This window comes from Zea mays, chromosome 10 (assembly GCF_902167145.1).
Source record: "Zea mays cultivar B73 chromosome 10, Zm-B73-REFERENCE-NAM-5.0, whole genome shotgun sequence".
Lineage (NCBI taxonomy): Eukaryota > Viridiplantae > Streptophyta > Magnoliopsida > Poales > Poaceae > Zea > Zea mays.
In genome coordinates, this window is record NC_050105.1 from 7,136,837 (window position 1) to 7,146,737 (window position 9,901).

The 9,901-nt window shown below is 45.0% G+C and overlaps 1 pseudogene; it reads left to right on the forward strand.

The window, feature by feature from the left end:
- Positions 1-1,103: 1,103 nt before the first annotated feature.
- On the forward strand, positions 1,104-1,640 carry LOC109943187 (uncharacterized; annotated as a pseudogene).
- The last annotated feature ends 8,261 nt before the right edge of the window (positions 1,641-9,901 follow it).

Consider the following 9,901-nt stretch of genomic DNA (forward strand, 5'->3'; position numbering starts at 1 on the left):
CATTTGTTTATACTCATAATCGTCATATCCCAGATTAGTTGCTTATTGTTCATCTGTATATCACATACTAGAAGATGCAATCTGGAGATTTTTTTTCTAACTGTCCAATCTAGAGACCTTGAGTGGTATACAGCACACCCCTTGTGCTCCATGAAATTATGGGCAAGCAGAGAGTGCTATTAGTTATCAGAATTCAGAAAGCATGTGATTGTGGTGCTGAAACCATGTTAAAATTGGACGAGCTTGTGACTCCAACGAACTACTGCTACATTACATCTAGTATTAAGCATCAGACATTCTTTAGGTCCGTTGCGCGAAGATGATTAATTTTAGACCACTTGTCTGAAGATTAATCTAAAATCTGTTCTGGTCTTAACGCTACACTAGAGTTGACGAATAATGTTCATCACATACAGATCAATAATCATGACAAAAACCGACTTGCGCGTGATTTGCCAAAGCCATAATGTGGATAGGATATAAACACCCATTTGTCTGAATAAGCTTGTGTCAGTTTAGTCAGTTTCAGCCAGAGCATGTTTGTGTCTGTAACCGGTAGAATGTTTCAAAAGCCCCCACGTGTTGTAGTTGAGAGCTCGCCGGCGGCCAAGGCAGTGGATGAAACTCCGGCAATCTCCGACAAGCATCCACTTGTCTGACATAACAACACAACAGCTAACTGCAAAAGATTGACGCTACTACACTAGATCTGATGAACAATTATATGAATAACATAAATCACTGATCATAAATATTAATAGAGTAAAACAACCATGCATAATTATATTTCTTTGGTTCAAGACAAGATGATATTTAATGTCCCTGTAAAGTGTTTACAATCAGCAGAGAAGCGTATTGTGTTTTCAAACGGGTGGCACGGCCGGGTCCTCGATCCTGCTGCTCTGGCTCTGCTCGGCCGCCGGCTCAGCGCATGGCTGCTGCTGCTGCGGCAGCCCCTGCTCCTCATCGTCTTCTAGCATATCTAGCAAAGCTTTCCAATCGACATTGTTGACGTCGAGCAAGTCGTCGACGCTGACCTGCTCCTCAATGCGTCGACGCTGTCCTTCCTCGCCTCCGACCATCATGGAATCCCTGCCTTGTTCATGACCATGAACATTGGAGGGCATCAAAGTGGCGGCGGGGTCCACCTGCACCTGCACGCTGCTCTGCTTGGCCGGCTCAGCGCATGGTTGTTGTTGCTGCTGCTCCCCATCGACATTGTCTAGCAAAGCTTTCCAATCGACATTGTCGATGTTGAGCAATAAGCCACCGATGTTGAACTTGCCCAAGTCACCACCGTGCTCCGCCTCTGATGCCTCCTCGCCTCTGACCATCAGCAGGGGATCATCCATCGTCGGGTAAGCACCGGTGAAGATGGCGCCGGCGGGGTCCTGCATCTGGACCTGCACGTCGTGGATAACCTTGGTTGGCGGCGCCTCGGGGTGATCGCCTGTCGCCGTCCTCTTGGCCTTCGACTTGTTCTTGGCCAGAGACGAGGACGAACGGTGCACCTTGCACAGCACGTGGTCGCCGCCGCCGCCCTGGGTGTCGTCGTACTCGAACATCCTCCACCCCATTCGGTGGAAGCGATGCCGACCCGACGTCCCCTCGTCCTCCTTCTCCTTGTGGCCGTAGGATAGGCTGCAGACCGTGGCGCCGGGCAAGCCCTGCATGGGCTTCGGGCCAGTCTCCGTGTGCCAGCACGTCCCGGCGGTCTCCACCGCGCGCAGCCTGTGCCCGCTGGTCCTTCCCTCGCCGTTCTTGTATCGCTTTGGACAGTATATGTACCACTGTCTGTTGTACCCGTCCTCCGTCACGTTGGTGCCCGGCACCGGCTCCAGGCCGGCGACCAGCTCCTCAGGGGCAGCGGTGTAGACGTCCGCGTGGTGGATGAAGGCTTTGAATCTCTGGTCGACGGTTCCGGCGCGGAGGCTGCGCAGGAGGGCGACGGATGCCTCGTTGGTGGCCCGGAAGACGTGGTCGTTGGCGGCCATATGCCACCGATCTCCGATCTCCAGGTGGTGACGGCCGGCTAGCGTACGTTCTCTCGTCGCCGGGGACGATGCAGGTGATGGTTTATCGGCTAGCTGCGCTTAATAGTTTTGCACGGACAGGCAGGTAGCTAGCGCTAGCTAGCGAGGTGTTTATATACACCTTTTCCAGATAAGTTTGACAACAGAATTTTGACCTGTGAAACGATCGATCTACTATCTATCTACGTGAAAAGATAAATAGGTGATATATCTTGAAATGCTGATTGATCAGAGTCGAATCTTGCGTCTACGTGAAAAGATGCCGACAGACCATATGCATGTACGTATTGTATTGCCCGCTCTGCGTGTACACGACGTGGCGCAGTTTGTATTTTTGTTTCTTTTTCTTTTACAAACTTTGTAAATTTATTTTAGACGTCAAAACAACCATGCATGTACGTACGTGTGCTTGCTGTTTCTTTTACAAACTTTGTATTTCTGTTTCTTTATTTCTTCTACAAATTTACAAACTTTCTAAATTTGTTTTACACGTCAAAACTCAAAATAATCTTTATAATTAAGATGTCAATGAGGAAATGTATTCCCTCAGTTTATTCGATCCCTTGCTTCTAAAACCTGATTTGTATGTATAGGTTGAATTGTTTTCAAAATTCAATGAGGCCATAAAAGGCATCGTATTCAAGATTAAAAATCATCATAAAATTATTATTATTATTTTTCTACACTAATCATTACATTCTCTACTTTATTACAAATAATAACATCGATTGATCCTATATTTTAAAAAACAAATAATTTTGTTGTTCACAATATACCTCACCTGATCTTAAATTAAAGTTCCACTTTTATATATAATTAACTAAATCTCTACTACTTATATATTAAGTATCAATTAATGTAGCTGTGCACGGTGATACCGTGCCCCAACCCCGTCATCCCCGCTCGCGACCCCCCCCCCCTGCGCTCACCGCAGCCGCCACTCGGCCACTGCCTCCGGTGTCCTCCTCCCTGGCCCGTTCTCCTCGGCCTCAGCACCGCACCCCACCCTCGTTCTAGGCGTTATCGTCTACCGCTTACCCCACTCATGACGCGAATCTGCATGTTGCCCCTACACCCCATCACCACCTCTCCTCCCCTCCCCTCCCCTCCCTAGTCACCACCCATCCCTCGGCCACCTCGACGGTTGTGCCAGGGGCAAGGGCGACGTATTCATGAATGGCTGATTCTATCGCCTAGAGTGCACTAAGTAACTAAAAACAAAGTGTGAGCTAATGTAATGCATTCATGTATGTTTGGTCGTTGCGAAATTCTAATTTGAAATTTAAATAAAAATATCTTTCTTTGTCTGCTATTTATTTGAATTAGAGGACATTTATACGGATTAAACATTTCAAATAATATTTTTCTTAAAATAAATATTTTGTTTGTCTGCTACATGCTGGAGCATTATTTTTGTGTGTGTGAATTTAAATTCGCATCTAAAAATTGGATTTGGATTTAAACTCTTTTCTAAAAAATCAAAAAGGTTTTTTATTCGTGTGCTGATTTTCTGATCCAGTCGTTAGAACCGTCTTCCTCGAGTTCTATTAGGACTTTGTTCCTTGTACGCGCACTATCAGTGTTTAGTCCCGACGACGCACTACGGGGTAACCCACGTAGAGCTTTTGAAAGGACGACAACGTCGATTGCTGCTCAATGATACGTGTAGGGGCACATCGGAACACAGGGGATTTATATAGGTTCGGGTTCCGCAAGTGCGTATTACCCTACGTCCTATGTGGTGCTGAGTATTGGATTGCTATGAGTTCGAAGATTACAAGTGATTGTGGGATGTGGAAGATGAAGTTGTCTATCAATTTAATGGAGTGTTCTCTCTTTCTTATAGGGGTACCTCTGCGACCTTATATAGCTGTCTGGAGAGATATTCCTTTATAGATCATTGAGTCCACTCGAGTCTACTTCCTGTTGCTACAAGTATTCCTATTCTTTCGGTGCTTGGTTGCCTTCTCTGGGTTATCATCTGAGTGATCCGGCGCTCGACCACGCTCGGGACGTGTCTTCAGAGTTCAGGTGACCCCTTCGCGGGACACGCGAGGTGATCCCTCCGCGGGACACGCGCACGGCGCACCACCAGTATACTCGTGCAGTATCCTTCGAGATTTTCAGCTACCTCGCGCGCCATAACTTCCATTAGTTTTTGTCCTACCCAAGCGAGGCCAACTGTGCGCCCTATTGGGCGACTTATCATGGGCCTCTTAGGCAACCCAAGGAATGTATGGGTGCCTTAGTGGCACATGGGATATCTATCTCCCACAGGCCCCCAAGGCTCAAGCAAAATTTTGAGGACAATAGGCTCGAGACTCCAAGAATGAACTCTATTATTTGATTGTCTTTGAGTGCATCTTCTTTTCCCATGTTGTAGGTGCACCCAATGGATGTAGCCCTCGAGCTTTGAGTTGAGCAACAATCAACTCGATGGACCCCGAGATCTTTTCTTCAAAGGATCATTTTATTGGTCCGATTGTGAGCAAATCGAGTTTTTTGCTAAACGACATCTAGCCGACTGAATTTAGCTTGAGGGAGGTTTGGCCGACAAAAGCTTAGCCGACTGAGACCTATAATTCATTTGATTTCTTTACACCAACTTAACTGGCTCATTTTATAAAAGATCATAATTATTATTTATTATTACTACGATAACATTTAACATATAATATATTTTAAGAATGGCTTGATTTTTTTATTCTTTGCAAATTTTTTGAATAAGACGAGCAGATCAAATTAGATATAAAAATCAAAATAATTATAAATTGAAATGGACGAGTACTAGTTAGTATATGTATAATGCTATGGTTTCCATTTAGGCTTGGGTATAAAATATAAAACATAAAGATATATGTGTTCTACTAGATAAGTGGATGTGAATATAAGTTTAGAGCACGGGCGGAGATACATGCAACCATCAGTGACGTGCTTAGCATCTCTAATACTCATGTATTAATTACTTTTGATGCTGACCATATAATATCACATCAGCCACAACAATGCAGCAACACGATGGCCTGTAGGCCAACCGACACCAACGACAGTAATTCTGCCTTCACCCCTGTTTTAGAGCCAGCAGCTATGGTTTGAGTTTTCATTTATAATTTTGGTTTTTATCATTTAAATGCGAGGTAGGGAGAGATGGACGGAAGGGACGGGATGACGCACGACGGCGGTGAAAACTGATGCTTTAAAATATTAGAGATTAATGTATTCTAGAGAATATTTTAAATAATAATTTTTATATAAAAGATATAAAATACAACCTCTATAATCAGCCAAAAGATACATGAGCTCCTAGGCCTAAAGCTTTGAAATAGAGAAGCATATACCAACATTTATGACTAAAAAGAAAGCTAAAAAACTAAGTGTGTGTTTGGTTGAGTTGTGGCTTCTCAGAAATTATTATGAATGTTGAGATGTAAAAAGTTGTTGTAGGATGTGGACGATGAAAATAACGTAAGTTGTTTGATTCAAACAAGTACAAAACTTATCTGCTATAAAATAACTCTCTATTTTCACAATCTCAAAAGGTATGAAATCAAAAGCTAAAGGCAGGGTCTAAGACGCTTTCAAAATATACTACCCAAAACTACAGTTTTTTTATTTTTGACCCCTTCGATTGGATTTTAGAAGAAAAAGTAGCTCTCGAATGCTCGACCAAAGGTAACCTAAACTCACAACCATAATTCGATAAATCCCCGAAAGTTTGTCATTTCTTTTAGTTTTTTGTCGAGGATTATCTAATTTCCATCGACTATCGACGAGGTTTATTTAATTCCCATCGAGCACCATGGGTCAACAGGAATCATTGTGTTCAGCCCATAACTCCAGTTCACCTCCTAATTCGAGGAGTTAACCTAAACGGTGCCACGTTAGCGCTTAACTCCCGTCAACCTGACTAGAGTCCACAAGCACCACAACCTATTATGATTTTTTTCAACCAATTTGAACACAACAAAGCACAAATAATATGAATCATAATTCGCATACATTATATATCACAATTCACATACATCATATACATAACATTTCAAATTCATCATAGCTAATCAATAATCACAATCTCATCTCACAAGTTAAGTTATCCGTTCACCAAACCATAGACATTCAATTCAATTCGTATTGTCCATCATAAATAACCGAAACAAAGCACAAGTTTAAATGCAAAGAAGTATTCAATTAATATTTCAAAACCTAAACTGTGTAATACAAGATTAGAGGATGGAGATAAAGTAAAACAATTAATATTTATATTGATGCAACAACAATATAATAAAGTTAAATTATATCATCATATCAATTAATAACATCAAACTCATTAATTAGTATTCACAACACTAAATTAGAAATAACTAGTATCATGCATAAATTCATATTAATCCGAATCACACTATCACTTCACAATAACAAACTAACTCTAATCATACCACATCTAACTTTTGTCGGTCATACTAACACCTACAAGAATAATCAACATCCCTTTTTAAACTAATTGTAATTAACTATGTTCATTTGCATAGGGAAAAGGGCACTTGCGTGTTGGCCGGAGGCATGAGAGGTGTTGACTAGCGCGGGGATGGGGTGAACACAACCGACATTTGAAGATGCACCGAGGGCGCCATGGTCAACGAGAGACGAGGCACAGTCGTGGGCGGTAGTGGATGGCCGAGGCGGCGTGTCGACGAGGGAGGACGACCGTGGGCCGCGTGCGGCCACGATGAGTCAAGTGCGGCTAGGGGAGCGTCGGACGTGCAACAACGAGGAAAAAGAGGTCTCGACTGTTAGCTCATGTGTGGGAGTCGTGCGCGAAGGAGAGAAAGGGACTTGAAGGCTCCTCATATGGGAGAATAACTCCCGTTGGTTATGGTGTTGAGCCGACATGGATTAATTAACTCACATCGGCTGTCAGTCTGGCCAGTGAGGATTAATTAACTATTGTTAGCTCTCATATAGCCAACTTGGATTAACTAGTTCCTGTCGGCACGTGGACACGCCGATGGAAGTTAAAATGGACAACAAGAATTTTCCCAATTCTTGTTTTTTCTGTCTTTATTTTCAACATGTCTTGATATTACACAAGAGCAACTCTCCAATTCATAAGTCTTCAAATAGATACATTTATCCAGTATCTATAGATCTTGCTTCAACTCATACGCTCTGTTGGTCACTTGTTTTTTATACCTTTGGATGGTCATAAACAAGGCAACACCATTAGATCATATTCCATCTTCATCCTTTAGCTCTTAGCCTTCAGGAGAAAGGTTGAGTAAATGATGAAGTTGAAGTTGAGTGAAGAAAATGTAAAGAATACTTCAGATGTGTCATTTATATCATGAAAGTAAGAGACACAATTTAATTTCATAAGAAATTATTCTTTTCTTCTTTCATATTGTGTGACAAAACGGATACATGAATACCTTCGACTTCACGAAGTTACAACAGAGAAGGACAAGTAAATACAACTTTGAAGACAAAACGATTTGTTCTCTTTTGATCGAGAGAGAGAGAGAGAGAGAGAGAGAGAGAGAGAGCTAATGCATGGCACTATTCCCTATTTATAGTCGTGGATTACATCTTCAAAAAAATTACAATCGTGCCCTCAAGTCTATACATTTGAACTTGTACTGTTTAATATAATTACAACATTCTAAATCAAACACAACCTTTGGGCGGCCTTCAAAGCAAAGGAGGATAAAGGTGATGCAATTGTAGAGCAGGAGGTTGAGATGGGAAATTGTGTTTCAAACCAGCCAGACAAGGTACAGTCTGACAATGCTTTATCTAAAGTCTTAAAAGACGCTGGGAATTGAGGCCCTCCCCGTGCTTCACGAGTGTTGCTGCTTCCGGCTTGCTGACGTGTGGCTGCGGACCCGAGTTTTTCTTCAATCCAGCTGAAATGAAATGAGTCGTTCGCGTCGATCTCCGCCCTGGCTCCTCCCTCTTCGACCTATCAGGGCAGCTGACACCTCTAGGGCATCTCAGCGACTCTGCTCCTCCTACACGGTGCTAGCCACCACCTCGGCCTCGACGCTGGAAGCTTCCCCGCCACCCACGCCCCTTGTCAACCCCGTACCACGGCATCCTTCTTCGCACGCTCCTCCACGCGATGCCGATCGCCTTTCAACTCCTCTACCATCCCATTTTCGTGCCCTCGCTGCTCGGGACCCACGCTGATGCGGCGGCGACACACCGCGTTGAGGAGGAGCTATGTTGCCCTCCACTCTCCTCCAACGTACCGCCCCGCCACCAAAGTTAGAAGAGACATCGGAGCCATCGTTCCTGCTCCACGCAATGTTCGGGATGGTCTCCTACAGGCGCACGCTGCTGCTCGGGCTCCCCCTGCTCCGCCTCTGACTTTGCGCACCTGTGCGCGCCTTCCTCTTCCTCGACGCGCCGATGACCTCTCATTGAGCCTCTCTCTCCGCCTCTCCGTCGATGCATCCCGCTTCCCCCACTAAAGATAGTGGAGATGTTCAGGTGGACCTGAAAGTCGCCTAGAGGGGGGTGAATAGGGCGAAACTGAAATTTGCAAATATAAACACAACTACAAGCCGGGTTAGCGTTAGAAATATAAATGAGTCCGCGAGAGAGGGCGCAAAACAAATCGCAAGCAAATAAAGAGTGTGACACGCGGATTTGTTTTACCGAGGTTCGGTTCACGCAAACCTACTCCCCGTTGAGGAGGCCACAAAGGCCGGGTCTCTTTCAACCCTTCCCTCTCTCAAACGATCCCTCGGATCGAGTGAGCTTTCTCTTCTCAATCACTTGGAACACAAAGTTCCCACAAGGACCACCACAAGTTTGGTGTCTCTTGCCTCAATTACAAGTGAGTTTGATTGCAAAGAAAGGATCAAGAAAGAAGAAAGCAATCCAAGCGCAAGAGCTCGAAAGAACACAAGCAAATCACTCTCTCTAGTCACTATGGCGTTGTGTGGAATTTGGAGAGGATTTGATCTCTTTGGTGTGTCTAGAATTGAATGCTAGAGCTCTTGTAGTAGTTGAGAAGTGGAAAACTTGGATGCCATGAATGGTGGGGTGGTTGGGGTATTTATAGCCCCAACCACCAAATGTGGCCGTTGGGAGGCTGTCTGTTCGATGGCGCACCGGACAGTCCGGTGCCCCCGCCACGTCATCACTGCCGTTGGATTCTGACCGTTGGAGCTTCTGACTTGTGGGCCCGCCTGGATGTCCGGTGCACACCGGACATGCACTGTTCCTTGTCCGGTGCGCCAGTATGGGCGCGCCTGACTTCTGCGCGCGCTGCGCGCGCATTAATTGTGTCGCAGGTAGCCGTTGGCGCCGAATAGCCGTTGCTCCGGAGTTGCACCGGACAGTCCGGTGCACACCGGACATGTCCGGTGAATTATAGCGGACTAGCCGTTGGAGATTCCCGAAGCTGGCGAGTTCCTGAGGCCGCTCCTCCTTGGCGCACCAGACACTGTCCGGTGTACACCGGACAGTCCGGTGAATTATAGCGCGAGTGCCTCTGGAAATTCCCGAAGGTGGCGAGTTTGAGTTGGAGTCCTCTGGTGCACCGGACATGTCCGGTGGTGCACCGGACACTGTCCGGTGGCACACCGGACAGTCCGGTGCCCCCAGACTAGAGGGCCTTCGGTTGCCCCTTTGCTCCTTTGTTGAATCCAAAACTTGGTCTTTTTATTGGCTGAGTGTGAACCTTTTGCACCTGTATAATCTATACACTTGGGCAAACTAGTTAGTCCAATAATTTGTGTTGGGCAATTCAACCACCAAAATTAATTAGGGACTAGGTGTAAGCCTAATTCCCTTTCAATCTCCCCCTTTTTGGTGATTGATGCCAACACAAACCAAAGCAAATATAGAAGTGTATAATTGAACTA